Raw genomic sequence first — 19,686 nt, forward strand, 5'->3', positions numbered from 1 at the left:
GTAGCTGCAACAATAGATACTGCGTTTGAAGGTCATTGAGTTGTAGCGAGGCAAGGGGAGCAAGAGAGTAAGACACACACACAAAGTAATGGAATTTTTATTTGGTATCTGGGAAGCCTTGAGTGACACAGTACGAGCTGACCTTGAAATTTCATACTTTTGTGACTCATAGCATTTGCTTTTATATTCCAGAAAAATGCGATGATGCTTTAAAGGGAAATTAGTATAGCCAGTTTTACTCTCTGGAAGCTTACACCGGGTATGATTTATTTGTTGACTTTATGATAATATGGAAAATGAAGACCTGGTTAATTTCAGGTGAATCTGACATAAAAGGTAAAATCATTCTTTCATTAACCTCCTCTTGCTCTTAAGTACATACATAACGGGCAGGCAGCTCCAAATTCTTCATTTCCAACCACTATCTAGTGGATGCAACACTGCCCTGAGGTGTTCCCGCCGAGCACAGTGTCAGGAAGTGACGCACCACACACCCAATCCCTGCCCGACCATCCAATTCTTTCCCTTCACACAGTTCCAATACTCCCATCTGAGCACACTCTTAGTGGAACATCAAATTTAAGTACCAAAGCTGTGTTTTAGTTATTTAAAAAAGGAAGAGAACATCAGCTGTTTCAAATTTTAGACTCCAACTTAGGCAAAAAGAGAATTGTCACATCGTCTATTGTGTAGTCCTTTTCTGCAGAAATAACATCCGTAGGGGAGGAACAGTGAGTGTCCAGCGATGTAACATCAGTCTATAAATGGGAAGATTGACACCAAAAACATCAGATTACAAACATCTCACCAAAACCCCTCAGCCTGTAGAGAGCTCTTTATGGAGGTGGAATATGAATCTTTTCTCTTCTTTCTGCCCCTACATTCACGCTGATCTCAGAAATTCATTGCTGCTCCCTTTGTGCAGAGGTCTGTAAAATCAGAGGGTTCCCATTGCTAGAGCTTGAAAAGACAAGTAGAAATTAGCTTTAGCATATTTAACTCGTCTCGGCCCCTCCTTCTGACACCAAGGGTAACACGAGCATCTTACAGTTCGTCCTCTGGGGGCTGGCTTATGCCTGCTCCTGTTTTTTTGGCAGTGACTTGAAACAACCAAATTCTTATTACAATCCTCAGATTTAAAATTAAGTTCTGATCACGTCTTCTCAGGGCACACCTAAGAGGCGCTGTTTATCCCCAGCCAAATCAACTGTTTTCCCAAGTGGCCCATTCCTAGAAATGTTATTGTGCCTAATAACCAGCTCAAATATGTATTTTCATTTAATCTTTCCTTTTACCTCCATCTCACATGTGTTGCTGTATGTCACAAAGTCTCTATGAAGATCTGCTGTTACATCATTGTGTGAAGTACGAGCTGGGGTTTGTTTTAATTAAAAAATTACTTTTACTCAGATAGTGGCTGGGCTTGGAAATGTTCTCGGTTGCCCTGCGAAAGCCCCAGTGGAATGTGTGTGTGTATCTTTTTGCTTTTTGAGGATTTCCTATTTTGTGAGAGAACCCATTGCCTCTTTTTCTTCATGTGACAAATTGGTTTAGGCAGGTGGAGTCAAAGCGGGAAGAAGAAATTTCCAAAGGTGTTTCCTGCGTGCAAAAGTAAGCACAGGCTATCCCTCTGGGCACAAAGGCCAAGGGTGCATCAGAGTGACCTCCCTTTGCCCCTCTGACCAGCATACAAGAGTCTAGTAGCTTCATCTGAATGACAAATATCAAAGGGGAAGACGGCAGCCTCCATTTCGGAGCTTTTATAAACTTGGAGAATAAACAGGGGTATTTTGTAGTGTTTTATAATAAAGGGTCCTTTGGTGCTGATTCCGGGTTTTATTACATCTGTGTTATGTCCTACAAATAGTAACAGACATTTTCCTTTGCTGTACAACGTGGTGAGCCACTGGCCTAGACCAGAGGCAAATCTGCACTGCTTTTCAAATATCATTCTCCCTCTCAACCGCAGGAACTCTTTGGTTTCTATTATATTTCCGCCCTTTCATATCCCTGATGATACATCTGATGAAACTCAGTGGCCAGGTGTGTGAACATGGTTGAAAAGACCCATACGGGACCAGCGACGTCTCCCCACAGCGTGGGATGCTCCCCTCCCGAGATGTCCCACAGTCAGCAAGACTGGTACTGAGTTGTTTTCCCAACAGAGAAGATGGGTCATATGACCCCTTAGTACTTTTGGTCCTACTCCCTTTTTAACTAACCACACACACTGCATGATCTCAGGCCGGGGTGCATGACCGAGGGCAGAGTTTCCCTGCGTAGATTTTTCCACAGTAGACCTTTGCACGGAGCTGTCGGAATAGAAGAGTCACAGCCACCATTTTTTCCCCATTGCAATGGGATTATCTGGGCATATACTTCAGGGAACACGTGTGGGATTCCAGAGTAGGCCGGGCGGCCTCCGAACACATTCCCTGTCCTGTACTGGACACCAGGAACTGCATCCCGTCTGCTCCTGTAACAGCTCCTCACCATTTGCTCCACTATTCTGCTGCCTCTGCAGATTGCCATGGCTGAGAAGCAGCCCCAAGGAGTTGAGCATGGTGGAAATCCTTAGAGAAACAAGTACATCAGCAGTAGAGGCAGAGGAGGTGAGAGCTTTTGTTTTTCTCAAAAAAACAAAGAAACAAATAATGATGAGGGTTCCATATTAGAAGAGAAGGGACTTCTTGCAAGTTCAGGAGGCTGTATAAATGATACCTGTGTATCAATCCTTTTAGGGGCAGTATAATTTCAAGTGAATCTGCTTGGAAGATTGCATATCTCGTGAAGAAAAGGAATCTGACTTTTAGGAGCAGTGATAGTCTGTCACATAAAACATGCGTAGCGAAGAAGATCGAACCTGACATGGATCATGACCATGGTCGGGACCAGAGAAATGGTATCCCCGGGTCTCTCCAGCTCTCTGATCCATGCAGAAGTGAGTATAATTTTTAGAATACTTTCTCTTATTTCTGGGTTTAGATTCCCTCTCCCTTTTCTTTAGACCCAGGTTAAGGTTTCCAGTAGGAGATGGGTGTGGAAAGTTATGTGACCAGTGAGTAACTTAAGAAGGGATTTGGAAGAAGAGTCAAGAAAACTGACACTATCTTGTGAGCCAGGAAAATCATGGAAAGTTATCATTAAGCAACTACCATGATTTAACCTCACTCTTCCCCACCCTGCAAAGTGAGGCATATCATTCAAGTTGAGGAACCAGGGTTCCGAGAGGCTAGTAAATGGCAGGCTTGGATTTGAATCAAAGCACCACCCTCCGTCAGCCTTGCTTTGGTCCCACACTGTAAGTGGCTGCACATGGGAGCCTTGACCGTCTGGATGAGGCGTTTGAATCTCCCATAGCAAGCAGAACTTCATAAGAAGGCAGAAGCTAAATTTCCATGACCTTGAATTAAATATAGTACTTAAGCAGGAATTATGTCTCCCCTACTTTTTTCTTTACTGATGGAAGGGGAGAATAGAGAAGAGAAGGTGACTAGGTGCTTTTGGTGCTAAAATAGGACATGAGAACTCATGCTTCCGCTGACATCCTAAGATAGAAGACACGAAGTGAGGCATCAGACCGAGATGAACATGTTCAAAACAGGTGGCTGAGACCTGGGTGGGGTTCCCCTTCCCCCACAGGGAGTGAGGATGCAGAAAGGGATTTGGAAGGAAGTGTCTTCGGTGAAAATCATTGCTTTGCTATGAGTCCCCCCCTGCCACACCCTAAGAGGAAAGGTTGAGGAGAGATGCCTCTCCCTCCCCCTCAAACAAGTGGAGGGACATTGAGTCCACTCAGTGAACTTGATGTCAGTCTCAGCCACTGAATAGACAAGTGTCTGATTTAGAGCTGAAGAAGCAGAAAGCTTGCTTCCTGCTCTGATGGTGGATATGAAGGAGGGCTGCTCCTGCCCTGGGTACTTCCTCCCAGAATTTGTGGGGGCAAAGAGTGCGTGAGCATCTCCAGGACCAGATGCAGCCACACCAGAGGAAGGGCTGGCGTTTTAGACCTTGTCCAAGACGGGCCATTATAAAAGGGAGCAGACTATTTCTTGCCTCAGGTGGGGGGCACACAGGTTCACTCACTTAGAGACTTTTCAAGTGGTGCACTTATGTATATGTTATACTTCAGTCAAAACACCTTTTAAGAAAAGAATAAAGAAGCCTCATCAGAGAGAAGTGAAAGTATTGCTGGATTCCTCTTGGCTGAAGAAAGAGTCAACAGAAAGTTGGAGGAGAACGTATCAACCACACCAAAGAAGTTTCCGGTGAGTGGCCCTTAGGAAAGAGGGAGGCTTTGAAAGACCTCCCAGAATCTGTGTGAGAGGAAGAGGCAACTCTACGCACTGCCAGGGCCCAGGGAACCCACAGCCTGTTCTCAAGGGCACCACACCTCCCTCCAAGTCTGCTCTCCCATACTGGAGGAATCAGAAACCTGATTGGCAAGTTGGGGAAGAGTGACAGGGGAGGACAGAAGAATGCAACGACCCTGCCCCCTTCACTGACTGCAGCATTTTTTTCCCCTCTTCTTTTAACAACACATTCTGTCTAGAGAAGGGTGAGTCCTTGAAACTTGGAATGAACCTGGAAGCTTTTCTTAGTATGCGTGTTAGAAATTCGAAGTAGACATTCCAAGTTGTGTGTTGGGAATCAGTTGACTCTAAGATGTCCTATTCTGTAAGAGTGGCCAGAAAGGCAAGTTTCATCCAGGGGCAGGGGAAAACTAACACTGCTGAGCAAGTTAAAGGAACAGTGGGAGAAGAAAATAAGGCTGTTTTATTCTTACATACAAGATATCCATTTGTTCAATTTACTGGTTGCAGTAGTGTGAAAGGAAGACTGATATTGCTCCGAAGCAGTAACTAACAAAAGCCAACCATTGGAGATGCGGTGCCATACAACAGATCTATCATGCAAACCATAGACGTGGTTTAAAAATTTCTGGTAGTCACATTAAAATAGTGAAACAGACAGGTGATATTGATATTAATAACACATTTTTACTTAACCCAATGTTTCTAAAGTATTATCAGTTCAATGTGTAATCAATAGAACAATTTTTAAATAAGATAGTTTGCATTCCTTTTTAAGGATGATATTTTAAAATGTTTATTTGTTTTTGAGAGACAGGGAGACAGACCGTGAGCAGGGGAGGGACAGAGAGAGAGGGAGACACAGAATCGGAAGCAGGCTCCAGGCTCTGAGCTGTCAGCACAGAGCCTGATGTGGGGCTCGAACTCATGGAGTTCGAGATCATGACCTGAGCCGAAGTTGGATGCTCAACCGACTGAGCCACCCAGGTGCCCCATACATTCCTTTTTAATTTTTGCACTTACTCTTTGAAATCTGGGTATATCTTACACTTTCGGCATATCTTAGTTGGGGCTCGCTACAGGTCAAGAGCTCCATAGCTGCATGTGGCTAGTGTTTGCCAAATTCCATGTGCAGTTGTGGGATGTCTGATGGGGCGGAGAATGATCTCAGACAGTGGGTGAGAAGACTCCATGCTCTGGTGATGAAGAGGTTGAGGCAGGGTCTCCCAAGTGGGCAAGAGGATCATTCAAAATTCTGTCTGCACTTGTGTTGGGTCTGATGAGAAAGGATGGGAAGGAGACTGGGCAGAGCGGTAATGGGAGATGGAGAGCTGAAAATGAGACCTGCGTGGGCTGTGACTCTGCCATCACGTTGCCATTGGAAACTGATCGAAATCAGCCGGGAAGGGAGGAAACTGAGAGAATGTCTGAACCAAGGGAAGTCAAAATAAATTCAGCACCACTTTTCTGAAGTAATAACTATGGAATTTAAGTATTCATTAAAATGAGCTCAACGTGCCCCCATAGGGGCTGTTACTGGTTGTTGCACAAACCAGCGTGCTTGTCTGAAATAATATGTATCAGGCAGGGTGCTTATCATCACAGGCAGGGTAAGCATTGCCGTTGTTCTGGTTTTGCTGATGAGGGGAGTGAGACTTCAATAAAAGGAAGAAAACAATCAACTTCTTGCTGTAGAAAATTATCGCCGAGGGAACCCTGGAAACCACTGGGTACAGAAGTCTGCCTTCAGGGAGAGGAAATCTGCTGGGGGCAGTGGGGGTCAAGTTGCTTAGAGGTGCATGGGTAACCAGGGAGAGGTCCTCCGGTCTAGGTCCGCACATCTGCCGGGATATCAGCCTGTGATTGCAGGAGCCCCAGGATGGATCCCCTGTCTCTCCAAAGAATCTGCTGCAGAGCAGAAATAATGATGAGGTTTTGTGTTTTGTGTTTTGTTTATTTGTTTTATGAGATGTCAAGCCTTTAACTGTATGGAGAGTGAAAGGCCTTCTTGCAGTGGTGAGTTGGCTGGGAGTGAGGTCACGAGGATCTGTCCCGTGTAAGCCTCAGGATGTCTTCGATGGAAGAACGGGGTGAGTGTGGAGGAGCAGGGTCTTAGCAGTGAGGGCAGGAGAAGTGGAGGTGGGAAGAAAAGAAGGGAAGGTCAGAGGAACTGGAGGATGAGAACACTGGCCATTTGTGGAGGGCGCTGAGAAATTGGTACAGTGTTCATTTTGGTTGGCTCAGGAGAGTTGTTAGAAGAGAAATGTAGGGGGTGCCGAGGGAGTCCTTGGTAATATAAAGAGTTAGACTCAGGGGAAATCAAAAAGGAAAAAAAAAAAAACAACAGCAAAATTAGTGGTTTGAAATGGATGTCTGATAATCATCAAATGTTATTTAGAACTGTGGTTTTGAATGCAAGGAATTCAGAGAGTTTGTGGACCAGCGTCATTCAGCAGAAATATAATGCAAGCCACATGTGCAATTAAAAATTTTCTAGTAGCTGCATTTAAAAAAGTAAAAAGAAACAGGTGAAATTGATTTTGATGATTTATTTTATTTAAAGCAGTATATCTAAAATATTACCATTTCAACAAGTCTTCAATATAAAAGGATTAATGAGATAGTTCACATTCCTTCTCTCATACTAAACTATGTCTTCAAAAACTCATGTATGTTTTACTCTCCCAGCGCATCCCAATTTGGACTGGTCACACTTCAAGTACTAATAGCCACATACGGTTGGTGGCTACTATATTGGACAGTGTGGCTTAAAAAAATTTTTTTTTAACATTTATTTATTTTTGAGAGAGAGACAGAGACAGAGACAGAGACAGAGAGACAAAGTATGAGTGGGGGAGGGGCAGAGAGAGAGGGAGACACAGAATCCGAAGCAGGCTCCAGGCTCTGAGCTGTCAGCACCAAGCCCAATGTGGGACTTGAACTCACGGACTGTGAGATCATGACCTGAGCCAAAGTCAAACACTCAACTGACTGAGCCACCCAGGTGCCTCTGGACAGTGTAGTTTTAGATAGCTTCTTTCTGCATTGTCACCTTTTTGTCCTTTATTTAATAAACTTTTTAAAAGTATGATTATTTCTGTGTGAAATTTCAAAATAAGCAAAAATAAAAGTGTATTGCTTAGAAATGGGTAAGCAGGTGATAGACTAAAGCACAGGGGGATGATTATCACAAAAGTGCCGATAATAATTTTTTTTTTATTCCAAGAGAAATGCATGATAGAATTAGAAAAAAACATGAAAGAGAAGAAAACAAAATCTCCACAAATTATTCCACCAGTTAGAGATGGGTGCTACTTTTCCCCCCACCTTTTAAAGAGAGCAACAACCTGCAACTAACTGAATGATGACTGTGGATGCATCCGGGGTGGGGCAGGGTAGAGCCTGCTGCATCATGGGCCTCAGGCATTGCCTGCCAAATGAAGTTTTCTAAGTCAGGCACACGACTACAGAGTCTTCTAACAATAGGAAGAGGGAACATTTGCAACATTAAAGAAAGGCAGACAATGTTGGACTCTTGGCCAAGTCTGATGATGCCCATTCCCACGAGAGGACACCCTAAAAGATGAGAGAGCAATTAAGGACATTGACTATTTTTTTTCCTCTCTAAGGCACGAACTTAACCAATTTACTGGAATTTTTAAAAGAATTTACTAGAAAAAACACAAGCCAATAACCTCATAAACCATTAGGTACTCGGTGTTTCTGGAAGGGCAGCTGTAAGTGCATAGTCTATGTCCAATTTTGCTGTCATCTTGGAATGGGAAGAACATTGGAATGACAAGTTAGATTGAAAAGCTGTTAAAAGCCAGAAAAATAACGAGTGCCTAATCCATAAATGGAAAACTGTCAGTCCCTTATGTCTTTATACGACTGGGTTTGATGGTAATTCAAGCAAAACTTCTGGGTTTTCAACCAGCCCTTAATGGCAAAGAAAATAAACCATCCAGAGAAAAGGAGTCATAAGAGGAACGGCGTACCTCAGTAGAGTGTGGAGAGGAAATTTGGGTAATATAATTTATTTAGGAAGAGAGGAAATCTGAACAGAGAGAAGATGTGAAGCCGCAGATGTGAAACCTGGCTGGTGATTTTGGAGGTGAAACCTCTCTTGGTTTACGACCATGACCTTCAATGACCTTGCTCTGGCCACTGTACTGGAATGCCTATGGCAGATAACAAGGCTGAGGGGGAGGCTGGTTACCACCCTGCTTCCTCTATTCAGCCTGCTCTGCTGCTCAGTCATCACGGGTTTGTCTCTGCGTGATTGGTCTCCTAGGCTAAGAGAGCAGTTTCAAAGCTGGGGTTTCCAGGGCTTTCCTTTCTCCCTGCTGAGATCTGGGAACCCCCATGAAGTCTAAATGGCAGCTGGAGGTTGTTGGTTACATCAGGGGAAAGCCTCAGAAAAACACATATTGTGTAAAAGCCACTGCACCATGGAAGCCCGTGGACACCCTCTGATTCCCGGCTCCAGCTCTGTGGGAGCCCCTCTGTTATGCCATAAAAATGACTGCAAACAGCAAGCCTGGGGATGCGGATGTGCATCGGCAGCTCACAGCGGTCCTAGGAACGTGGGCTTTTGATGTCTTGGGAAATGGGTCTTGCTGAGCAGTTTGGAGTGTTACCCCAAGTAGATCAGAGAGCTGTTTTCTTCTCCATTTATTTCAATGCAGCCTTGACCATGTAGCTGGGGATTGTTAGATCCTCAGAAATTAGGTGGGCTCCATCAAGTTTGCTGAGGCTCTGCTCCATGTATCCTCCCCCTGCTGGCCATCCCAGCTTCTTTTATTGCTGCCCATGTGGAGGGGCTCAAAAGACACAGACACTTGTCTGCTGCAAAGGTATTCACAGCTCCCAGAAAACCAAGTTAGAAGAGCATACAGTGGTGATGTTGAAAACAGGATTGGTGAGGGGCTCTGAGACAGGGCTCTGATCTTGACTGTTCTATGACCTTGGGGAAGTTCCATCACTTTTTTAAAAATTTTTTAACGTTTATTTATTTTTGAGAGAAAGAGACAGAGACAGAGTGTGAGTGGGCAAGGGGCAGAGAGAGAGAGGGAGACACAGAATCCGAAGCAGGCTCCAGGCTCTGAGCTGTCAGCACAGAGTCTGATATGGGGCTCGAACTCACAAACCATGAGATTATGACCTGAGCCGAAGTTGGACGATTAACCGACTGAGCCACCCAGGTGCCCCCAGCCACTTCTTAGGGGTTCAGAGAGACCAGGGTGAGCTAGCACTGATGGCTTTCAAACTGGGCTCTGGGGAGTCTACTCAAGGGTTGTGGAAAGTGGAGGTGAGAACTGAGAGAGGAGCCTTCTAGTATCTTCTATTTACCCCAGCCGAGGCAGGTCCACTTTTATCTGTTGACTGTTTTACATACGGGGGTCCCCCAGAAACTTATTTAAAGAAAGAGTTACAAAACTTAAAATATTTCAAAACCACTTAACTAGATAATCTCTCACCTGTAAAATTTTGATTTTGTGATTTTTCCAGTGTTCTTTAGATTGAACATTTTGAAAGTGTTTGTTGATGGCTGATACAGCAGATTCCTTATCGACTTTTGTATCCTTCTATGCAGTATATTAAAGACTATAAAGAGACATATAATGGCTTTTTGTTCTTTCTTCTAGAGGGATGATTGTTGCCTTAATGATTACAGCAGTGGCTGCCAATTCACTAATGGTCGGAACATGTAATTAGAACTTGAGAACTTAACTCTAGTCATGACTATGCCAATTACCATGGCTTTGAGCACGCTCTTCACTCTCTTGGGAGGGAGGTACCATATTTTGTGATTAGGAGCTTGAGATGTGGAGTCAGACTGCCTGGGTTCAAATCCTAACTCCACAACTTATGAGCTAAATGTTTTTGGGTAAGTTGTCTTATGTCTCTGTGTTTTAGTTTTGTCATCTCTAAAATGGGGATAATAATACTACCTACCTCACTGAGGTGTTATGAGTGTTCATAACACTCATAAGTGTGTTATGAAATAAGTTCATTTATGCAAAGTGTTTAAACCAGAGCCCGGGACAAATTACATTCCCAGTAAACATTAGCTGTGATTATCTTTTCTTTTTTTCTTGTTTTCCCTTGTGACTATGAAGGGGTTGGATTGGATGATGGTTAAATCATCAACTAATTTGTTACACTGTACACCTTGGGGCCTGCGACAGTGCCTGGCACACAACGGCTACTCAACATATGCTTGTTGACTGAATGGCTGAGGTTTTCCATTTCACCGGATGGGAATTTTATGAGAACCTGTTTTGGGACATCTGTCATGCAGACATGTTACCTCATGAAATTAAAAATCTCCAGAGTGTTAAGATGAATAAATTAAGAACATGAACGATTTATGGAGAACTAACTCTTGCAGTCAGAGTCCAATCAGGGAAACGAATGAGCTCACACCGTAGTTCAATAGAGGCCACTGAACACAAGGGACAAAGGCGTGAACAGAACTGGAAAGCCATCGGGATAGTGAGGCAGCTTGGAGAGTGGCCAGGAGGAGGAGATGATGCTACTGGAGCTTGAGCTGAGGCAGCCACCAAGCAGGAGCTGAGAGCTGGGGTTGTGGAGGAACAGGTTGTCTAGTGGAACAAGCCAATGCTTGTTCAGGTTGAATGGAGAATTCCCCATTCTCAATGCCTCCCATTGGCTGGATCCATCCAGAAGCCAGCTGGCAGAGAAAGATGGGAACTGAATTTTGTAGAGGTGCTCGTGAGGCCTGTGAACGGATGCGAGGGGAAGCAGGCCAGGTCCAGCACCCTAACCAGACTGTGGCCAGGCTGACCCTCAGGTCAAATCTACCAGCTGCCTGGTTTTGTAAATAAAGTTTTATTGGAACAAAGCCACACCCACTCATTTACACATTGCCTATGGCTGTTTTGATGCTACGTCTGCAGAGGTGAGTCCTTGTGAAAAAGACCATATGACCTTTTACAAAAAGTTGCTTATCCTGGTGCTAGACTGTGTCTAACCCATACAACCACTGGCCTGGTAAGTATTTCTACCCTTCTTTTGCAAATGGGGAAACAGGCTTGTGAAACAGATCTGACTTGCCTGAGGCTGAGTGCACCAGGCCTGAATGAAACTTGCATTTGACCTCCATCTAGTTGTTACCAAATTCCAAGTACCTTCACTGCACCCCCAGGTCCCTCAGGCCCCACTGGGCCACCTCAGCGCCTGGTCTTCTGCTGAAACAAAATGGCACCTTGGGTTGGTATCTCTCCATGGCACGTCTCTGCCTGTTGTTGCCTCACCAACAAGTTCATGGTAGCTGAGAGGTCAGGGGTTGTCTGAGCTGGAATGGACCAGGACTTCACAGGAGAGAATTCAAATGTCTGGGGCTTGAAGCTCTCTGTTGTCTGATTGTCCTTTCCAGGGAGACAGCTGGCCCTTAAGAAGCTCTTCCCCCTGCCTCATAGTCTGCACAGTCATCACAACTAAGCAAGAAGACCAAAAGATTTGGGAGAACATCTCTGACATAAAGGAAATCAATGTTAAAATGAGATTTGCTTTATAAAATGTACAATATAGCCAACTCCTTTTAGGAATGCTTCTCCTGTGAAGCTAAGTACACCTGTCTGATGAAAAAACAAAAATCTCAAAACAAAATATGATTGCCAACTTTCTCCACATCGCTTGGGGATTCCTCTTAAGTAATAGCATTTATGAGTCCAGCTGGGTGGCCTTGGTGCACATGACAACAGCAGGACGAAATCTCCCGAAACACGGGACAATTTTTGTTTGTGGAGGATTCCAAGTGATTGTGAGGTAGCCGCTGCTTGCATTTGCTTTGCTTGCACAGATGATGAGAAATTGCATCTCTGGGAAGAACTTAAAGGGGCGAACTGAATGCATGTGAGATTAAAGTAATCAAGATTTGCATGTGATGACACACAAAAAGGGCAGAGCTGTGGCTGTGGCATTATTTGGCTTAGCATTTAGCCAACACGGATATTTTTATAATGTATTAAGCACGCTTTCCTGCCTCCATGAAAATGATACTCCTGACCACTCCTCATATGGCCACTGACACCAGTTGTGCTTTTAAAGCCATGACGAAGCTCAGGTGACCACCTGAACCCTTCACTCTCTCCTCTGACTATCAGACGTTTGGAATGACTTAGCCTGTTTCCTCGAGCTGGCGCAGGGCTGCGGCCAGAGGAGGCATTGAGCTGTCTCCATCATCCCTGGTGCAGGCAGCAGGCAGCAGGCAGCAAGCAGCAGGCACTTGCTTCTGAGTGGCTCTGGGGCTCAAGAATCTATTTCCATCTTGGGGATCCTGGGTAAATTTGTAACCCCTTGGATCCAGAAGTTCACTACCATTTAATGGGAGGCAATATGATTGTGTGAGGAAAGCTGGGGCTCCAGAGGTGAAAACACCCAGATTTAAATCCTCTATTTATTAGCTCATCCTCTCATGAATCTGATCCTCTCTCTAAGCCTGAGAAGCAGCTGAGGATGTCTCTGTGGTAGGCTGTATAGCGGTCCCCAAAGATACCCAGGTCCTAATCCTTGGAATCCTGGGGAGTTACCTTATATGGAAAGAGGATCTATGCAGATATGATGAATTTAAGGATCTAGAGATGGGGAGATTATCCTGGATTATCTGGGTGGGCCCTAAATGCCATCACAAGTGTCCTTATAAGAAGCAGGCAGAGGGATTTCTGATGCACAAGAGGAAGAAGGCAGTGTCACAAGGATGGAAGCTGAGGGAGATTTGAAGATGCTACACTACTGGCTGTGGAGACAGAGGAAGGGACCACAAGCCAAGGACGGCAAGGAGTCTCGGCAGCCGCTAGAAGTTAGAGAAGACAGAGAAGCCGATCTTCTCCTAGAGCCTCCAGAAGGAGCATAGCCCTGCTGACACCATTCTCTTCAGCCCAGTGAAACTGATTTTGGACTTCTGGCCTCCAGAACTATAAGACAAAAAATGTGTGTTTTAAGCTGCCATGTTTGTGGTATTTGTTACAGCAGCCACGGGATGCTAATAGAGCTTCCTGCCGTGGTTGTGGTATGTAAGAGTCATGGTTGAGAAAGATGCTAAATCAAGTCAGGAAATCATGCCCAAAGCAAGGGGGAGGGATCTGAGGTAAGTTAGGAGTATCTGAGGTGACTCTGGGGACAAGTGCAGTAACTGTGAGAGTAAACCCTCTTGCTCTTCAAGCTTAGACTACAATATAAGAATCTATCCCTGGAAGTGACACATGTCTCTGGCATGGATCTGGCCCACTGTCCCCTATGCTCTGGACCCTTGCCATTCTTCTTTGGCCATCCTGATATCCCATCCTGCCTACCTGATAAGCCATGTCACTCACATCAACCTGTAGCTCAGATTCCGGGATGGTGGTGAGGGCATGGCTTCTGAATCCCACGTCCCTGATCACAAACTGACTACTCAGTCTGCCCTTTCCCTGCTGTGGAGTGTAGATTAGAGTTTGTGGGTGGGAGATGGCTGAATAACTTTCAGTGGGGAGACCCACCAGGAGAACTGAGAACCCAGGGGAAGGAAGAAGCTGTAATGGAGGAAAAGGCTCCATGGTCAACCCATTTGACCTCAAGCTCGGGCTATTGCCTTTGAGCTAAAGACAGCTGCTGCTGTCCTCCTCACCCAAGGGCTTCAAAGCTGTTTCCACAGAATCCAATGGATCCTTGTTTGGGACAATAGCTCCCCTGCAAGTTGGCAAGTGAGAGGCCTCATGGTGATTTAGATTCCCATATGGGTGGTCTAGACAGATGGCCAATGCTAAGACTGACTTACAGAGTTCTTGGGGGAATTGGAGGAAGGTAACACACACACACACACACACACACACACCTCAGGACTGCTTAGTGTATAAACTTCAGTATCCCTAGGAACAGAATACTAGAGAATCATCAGTGTGGTTAAAAACAATGGCCACCACCAAAGCAGCAATAATCATAAGAAAAGGGTTCATTTTTCTGCCTTCCAAGAAATGTGGGAGTAAAGAACCCTCTGGTCATCTGTGTGCATGGGGAGATAAGGAGCAGCCCTGGAGAGAAGGTAGCCCAAAGTCAGGTGGAGTCTGGCAAACAAAGTCCCCGAACTTGGGGCCAGTCTAAGAGTAGCATACAGCTTGAAGCCCAGTTGTTTCCTGGGCCGCCCTGGAAATAGCAGCTGGAGTAAGGATGAGTTAGGATGAATGTACCACCTCCTTCCTGCCCCTCTATTATAGAAACAAAGGTAATGTCCCTTCTAAGATGTCTGAAGAAGATCATTACAGCTAGTCCTGTGGTTCTTCTAAGTCTGATCTGAGACAGCAAAATGACTCTTAGCCCAAGGATGAAAGAGTTGTCATTCATAAGTCATCATGACCGTGCTGTTTGGACACTGAGCTCTCCTCAGATCAGGCTCATATCAGGTGGTGAATCTGAGAACAATGAATCATCCCAGGGCCAGGTACCAGACAAGTCAGGACAGCCCCTACATCCCAGATCCCATGAAAGTTATTCAAATTAGCTAAACTGAAGCCTGTTCACACTGTCCTGCCTGCTCCTCCCAGTGGAAACCACAACAGAGGCTCTCACTCATTATGTCTGCTCACCCCTCTGCCTCCTGATGCCTCCCGGTGCTCCTTTGTGTGGCCCCATGTGGCATCGTGTGCCCCCTCCTCTTGAAAACGGTGAGTAGCAAGCTATCTTTCCCATGGTAGTCCTCTCCTGATACCGTTGGCCTCACCAGACCTGAATAATAATCAAGCCTTCATTTTGAAACAATACATGCCCATATTAACCCCTGGACTGGTACGGCCTGGGAAGCTCAGCTTACGTGTCAACTCTTAGCCCTGCACTGAGCCCCTTGGAGGAGTTCTGGAAATTGCTGGCCTCATTCCTCCCTTTCCCTCCCTTCCTTGCCTGTGACCTCATTGACTTGCTCTAGATGCTCTAATCTTTCCCAGCAGCCCCATTGCTTACACCTCGCAGTTTATGCTGGCATTGTTCCTCCTCCCAGACAGCTGCCTAAGCAATCCTCTGCTCCTGTTGTCCCACTTTAAGAGGCTGAGGGTGAGGTCACAGCGTGGCTGGTGCATCAGTGTTTGCATTGCTCAGGCGGGGCTGTAGGAGCCTGAGCTTGCACGCCTGTCATCCACTTACACTCAGCGACCTGTCAATACACTGATCCTGGAGGCAGTGTGCTCATCCTCTTGAACTTGCTCCAGACATTGTACAGATGAGCTCTTACAGGGCACTTTACAGCCTTCACTGGGGAAGCTCTGGGGGATGATCCAATTCTCTTATTTTGGTTATCTACTCCCATCTCACCTCCCCATCCCCTTTGCTCAGTCTAGAACTTACCTCTTGGGTTTGTCATTCCACATTAGCACTTCCTCCAGGAAAGGTGTCCCCGAGAGAGGGTTTGTCTTAGGTGGTTTCCCCTAACAGTCGAGCCTGGGTTGGGTAGTTTATCTGGGAGTGATTCCTGGAAGCTGGAGTGTGGGAGTGAGGCGTGAAACAGATAAGGAGAAAAATCCAACAAAGGAGGTGCAATTGAACTGTTTCCACTACGGGCATCTGAGGTTCAGTTCCCTGGGGATCTCTGAGGACCTGGGTGTAATGCTTCTCCAATTCCTCCTTCTGAAAGTTAGGAGCCTGGGCACATTTATCTGCCATCTCCTGTGACCCAATGGCAAAGGATTTCTCTGGGGGTATTAACTCCTCCTTATTCCTGGCCTGAGCTTCAGGCTGAGAGGTTTTCCAGGGCTGAGGAGAAAGGCAGGGAGGCATAAGAGCAGGGAGATCTTTGAGATGAGGCTCGAGATGGAAAGAAGGCAGCAGGGGCAGAACTGTCCACCTCAGGTGTGCGAAAATCAGTGGGCTTATCAAAGTGTCCTAACAGAGGGTGAAATTTAAATCAGTCAGCAGTAGCTTAAGAGAAGGATTTGATACTCAGGGTTTACAATCGATGACCTAAACCGATGGTTTCAAAATCACCTGTAGATCTTACCTGCCAGTGTTGTTTCTTTCCTCCTACATTCAGGTGAGGACTCGACCTGGTTACCACCCATGATTCCTTTAGGATGTATGATTAATACTTGATCGGTCACTTACCTTTGCCTAGATACCCTTGTGTTGTTACTCCTTCTCTAATTTGATCAATCAATTAACACATTCATCCCCAAAATGAGACTGGTTCTTATTTTGAGATGTGAATGCATGTGATTTTGCCTTTCTTCCATCTGAGTAGGTCCTGGCTATACTTCATTGTCTCAGAGAAGGTTCCCCTTAGGACTAAAGCAGTGGAAGCCAGCAAGGATTTCTAGCTTTTGTTTTCTCAGGGAGATTTACAGAGGAGGCAAAGGGGTGAAGGACACTTGATGTTCTAGTTTGTCTTGGAGAAGGTCCCCCACCCCTAGAAGAGGAGATGGCCCTTGACTGAGGGGAAAAAGAGGCAAGAGAAAGAGAGAGCCAGAGGGTGCCTGTGGTCCAGGAGAAGTGGGCCCCCAGGATGGGTCCTCCAGGATAATACAAGTCTCCAGAGGAGAATGGTTGGGTAATACAGCTAATTCCTACATCCCATACCAGGCGCAGAAGCACCAAAAGAGGCTGTAGGTAGAGACAACCAAATACCTTAGTAGCAACCAGGGCGGACAAGTAATCGAGCCTCCTACCCATAGTAGTTTGGCACAGCGTAAGATCTTGGATTTTGAACCTCAGGAAGGGGGCAAGAAAACTAGGGAAGGACTGAGGGTAAATTTCTTGCCAGCATGGGAAAGGAGGTTTGAAATTAGTAAGCCTCCATTGATTTATTTAAAATAAGTTTTTGGACTTAGATGCCTACTCACCACACAAATATGTATTGAGTTTTTACTCTGTGGCAGGCATATGCTTGTCATTGAGAATGTAAATATGATGAATACATAGCTTCTTGCTGCAAAGGTATGCACATACAGTCAAGGGGGCACACATATAAGATGGTGATGATTCAAACACGAATGCAGCATGTGTATATAATAATAGGTATCTACAGGTTTTATGGAGTCTAAGAAACAGGGGTGAAAGGAAGAGTTTAGAGAAAGTTCTTGAAAGATAAGATGTTTAAATTGAGCCTTGAAATGTGGGTAGGAATTCTCTGTCTAGAGAATGGATGGGAGTGGGTGGGAAGCTGTATGGTCATTGGGAAGAGTGAGGAGTCACAGGGGTGTGTATTAGTTTTCCATTCTGCATAACAAATCACTGCAAATTTAGTAGCTTAAAACAACACATGTATTTATTACCTCACCGTGTCTGTGGGTCAGGGCTCTGGACTCTGCTTAGTTGGATTCTCTGCTCCAGGGTGTCACCCTCCAGCAAAACATAATAAAACAATTTTCATGGTTCAGTGGTGACGCTATTGTTAAGGAAAAAGAACTCTCCTGTAATACATAGTCTCTGCAGCCCATTTGATAAATATACTGGTTAATTTACTCCTCCCCTCTGCCCCCCACCAAAACTGTGGTTCAGTGTCACTTTCTGTTTTGGAAGGAGGTAAACTTTTACTGAAACGCATGACTCTGACCTTGGAGACTGCATTATCATTAATTTCTCCTTTTCGTGAGTTTTTAAACGTTTCCATCTGAACACTAATCATGTGAACACGATGTTGACACTCTTCCAAGAAATGGCCAATACCAACATAGCTCAAGAATGCAGATTTTGACAAGGCTGGATTGGATGATTTGCACATTCTGAGAAACTGTTGGAATTTCCAAGTAAGGCGTTGGAATCAGGAGGACCCAGCTTTCAGGATTTACCTGAAAGTTATTTATTACCTGTCCAGCATACTGATTCCAAAGGGACTCAACATCCCCATAGGCTGTTATTTTCTCAGATTCTTTAAATTAATCTGCCCCCAACTAGTTTTGGAATCAAGGTTTCCAGTAAGATTCAATGTGATGTTCTAGTCTTGGACCCACTTATCCCAATATTGGATTTACACATTACATAGTACACAGTGTTTAAGAGTATTGGGGTCATTACTCCTCTGGAGCTGTTTACCTTGGAATTTCTCTGAAGCCTCTGTGCATTTCTTGGCCCTAGAAGGTATTACGCTTTCTTGCGTTAGAAGTTCTATTCTGAAAGAGGACTTTGAATCACATTCTCAGTCCCTCCATTCTAACTGCAATAGCCAAGTTTTCTATTGAACCTTTGCTAGGAAAGTACCCATTCTAAGTTTTCAAGCTCATTGCCATCAAATGGTATAGGATATTATTCTCTTTTGGTGATTTTTGTCCATTCTGTATTTGTGGTTATGTCTCATTTCTCATTCCTAATTTAACATATTTTTTTTTCTCTTTTCTTCATCAAGCTTACAAAGGTTTATCTTTTTCTGTTGGTCTTTTTAAAGAAAGAGATTTTGATTTTATTTCCCCTTTCTCCTTTGTTTTTTAAAAAAATGTTTCTTACTTTATTCATTTTTGAGAGACAGAGAAAGACACAGCACAGTGGGGGAGGGGCAGAGAGAGAATGAGACACAGAATCGGAAGCAAGCTCCAGGCTCCGAGCTGTCAGCACAGAGCTCGACGTGGGGCTTGAACTCACAAACTGTGAAATCATGACCTGAGCCGAAGTAGGACGCTTAACAGACTGAGCCACCCAGGCACCCCTATCATCTCTCCTTTCTTTTCTATTTTCTAACCCTCTTTCTTTCTAGCTGCACTTAATGCTATTATTCCTTTTCTAATTTATTATGACGAACCTAAGTATCCTTAATTTTAGGCTTTGAAGCCATTTAAGACTACAATTTATTTTCTAAGTGCAGCTTTTGCTGTGTCTCACAGTTTTTATTATAAAGTAGTCTCATTTTAAAGGCTTTCTAGATAGTTTAAAATTTCAGTTTCATCTTTGATGTAAGGACTGGATAGAACTGTTTCTCAATTTACAAGTAGTTGAAATTATTATTATTAAGCTTATGATCTCACAGTTCATGAGCTCGAGCCCCGCGTTGGGCTCTGTGCTGACAGCTCAGAGCCTGGAGCCTGCTTCAGATTCTGTGTCTCCCTCTCTCTGCCCCTCCCCACTTGCATTCTGTCTCTCTCTCTCTCTCAAAAATAATAAATAAACATAAAAAAATAATTTCTGAATTTTCTTTTTTGACTAAGGATTTGATTTATTTTGGACATAAAGTAAACACATTTTCCTATTCAGGGATGTCAGTTCTTATATATGGATGAATTACTCTATATCCTGACTTACTTTTTGCCTTCAAGATGTGCTCCAAAAGAGGTACAGTAAGAAGCCCACTATTTGCATTTCTGATAGTTTTTGACTTCCATATCTAGCATCCATGTTATATGCAGTTTGAAACACTTCAAGCAAATAATTTACAGAAACAAGGCCATGACTTTATTAT

The 19,686-nt window shown here is 44.6% G+C and overlaps 1 long non-coding RNA gene across 1 annotated transcript in view; it reads left to right on the forward strand.

Annotated features, from left to right (window-relative positions):
* Nucleotides 1–14,370, forward strand: part of LOC109251708 (uncharacterized) — a 62,712-nt gene extending 48,342 nt beyond the window's left edge. Inside the window, exons 3-5 of the long non-coding RNA XR_002073656.2 lie at nucleotides 2,742–6,403; nucleotides 9,962–10,203; nucleotides 10,436–14,370. This is a non-coding gene — a long non-coding RNA (uncharacterized LOC109251708). The remainder of the gene's footprint in view (nucleotides 1–2,741; nucleotides 6,404–9,961; nucleotides 10,204–10,435) is intronic.
* Nucleotides 14,371–19,686: the final 5,316 nt, after the last annotated feature.

Source organism: Panthera pardus, unplaced genomic scaffold (genome assembly GCF_024362965.1).
Source record: "Panthera pardus isolate Hobbes unplaced genomic scaffold, ASM2436296v1 HiC_scaffold_20, whole genome shotgun sequence".
Lineage (NCBI taxonomy): Eukaryota > Metazoa > Chordata > Mammalia > Carnivora > Felidae > Panthera > Panthera pardus.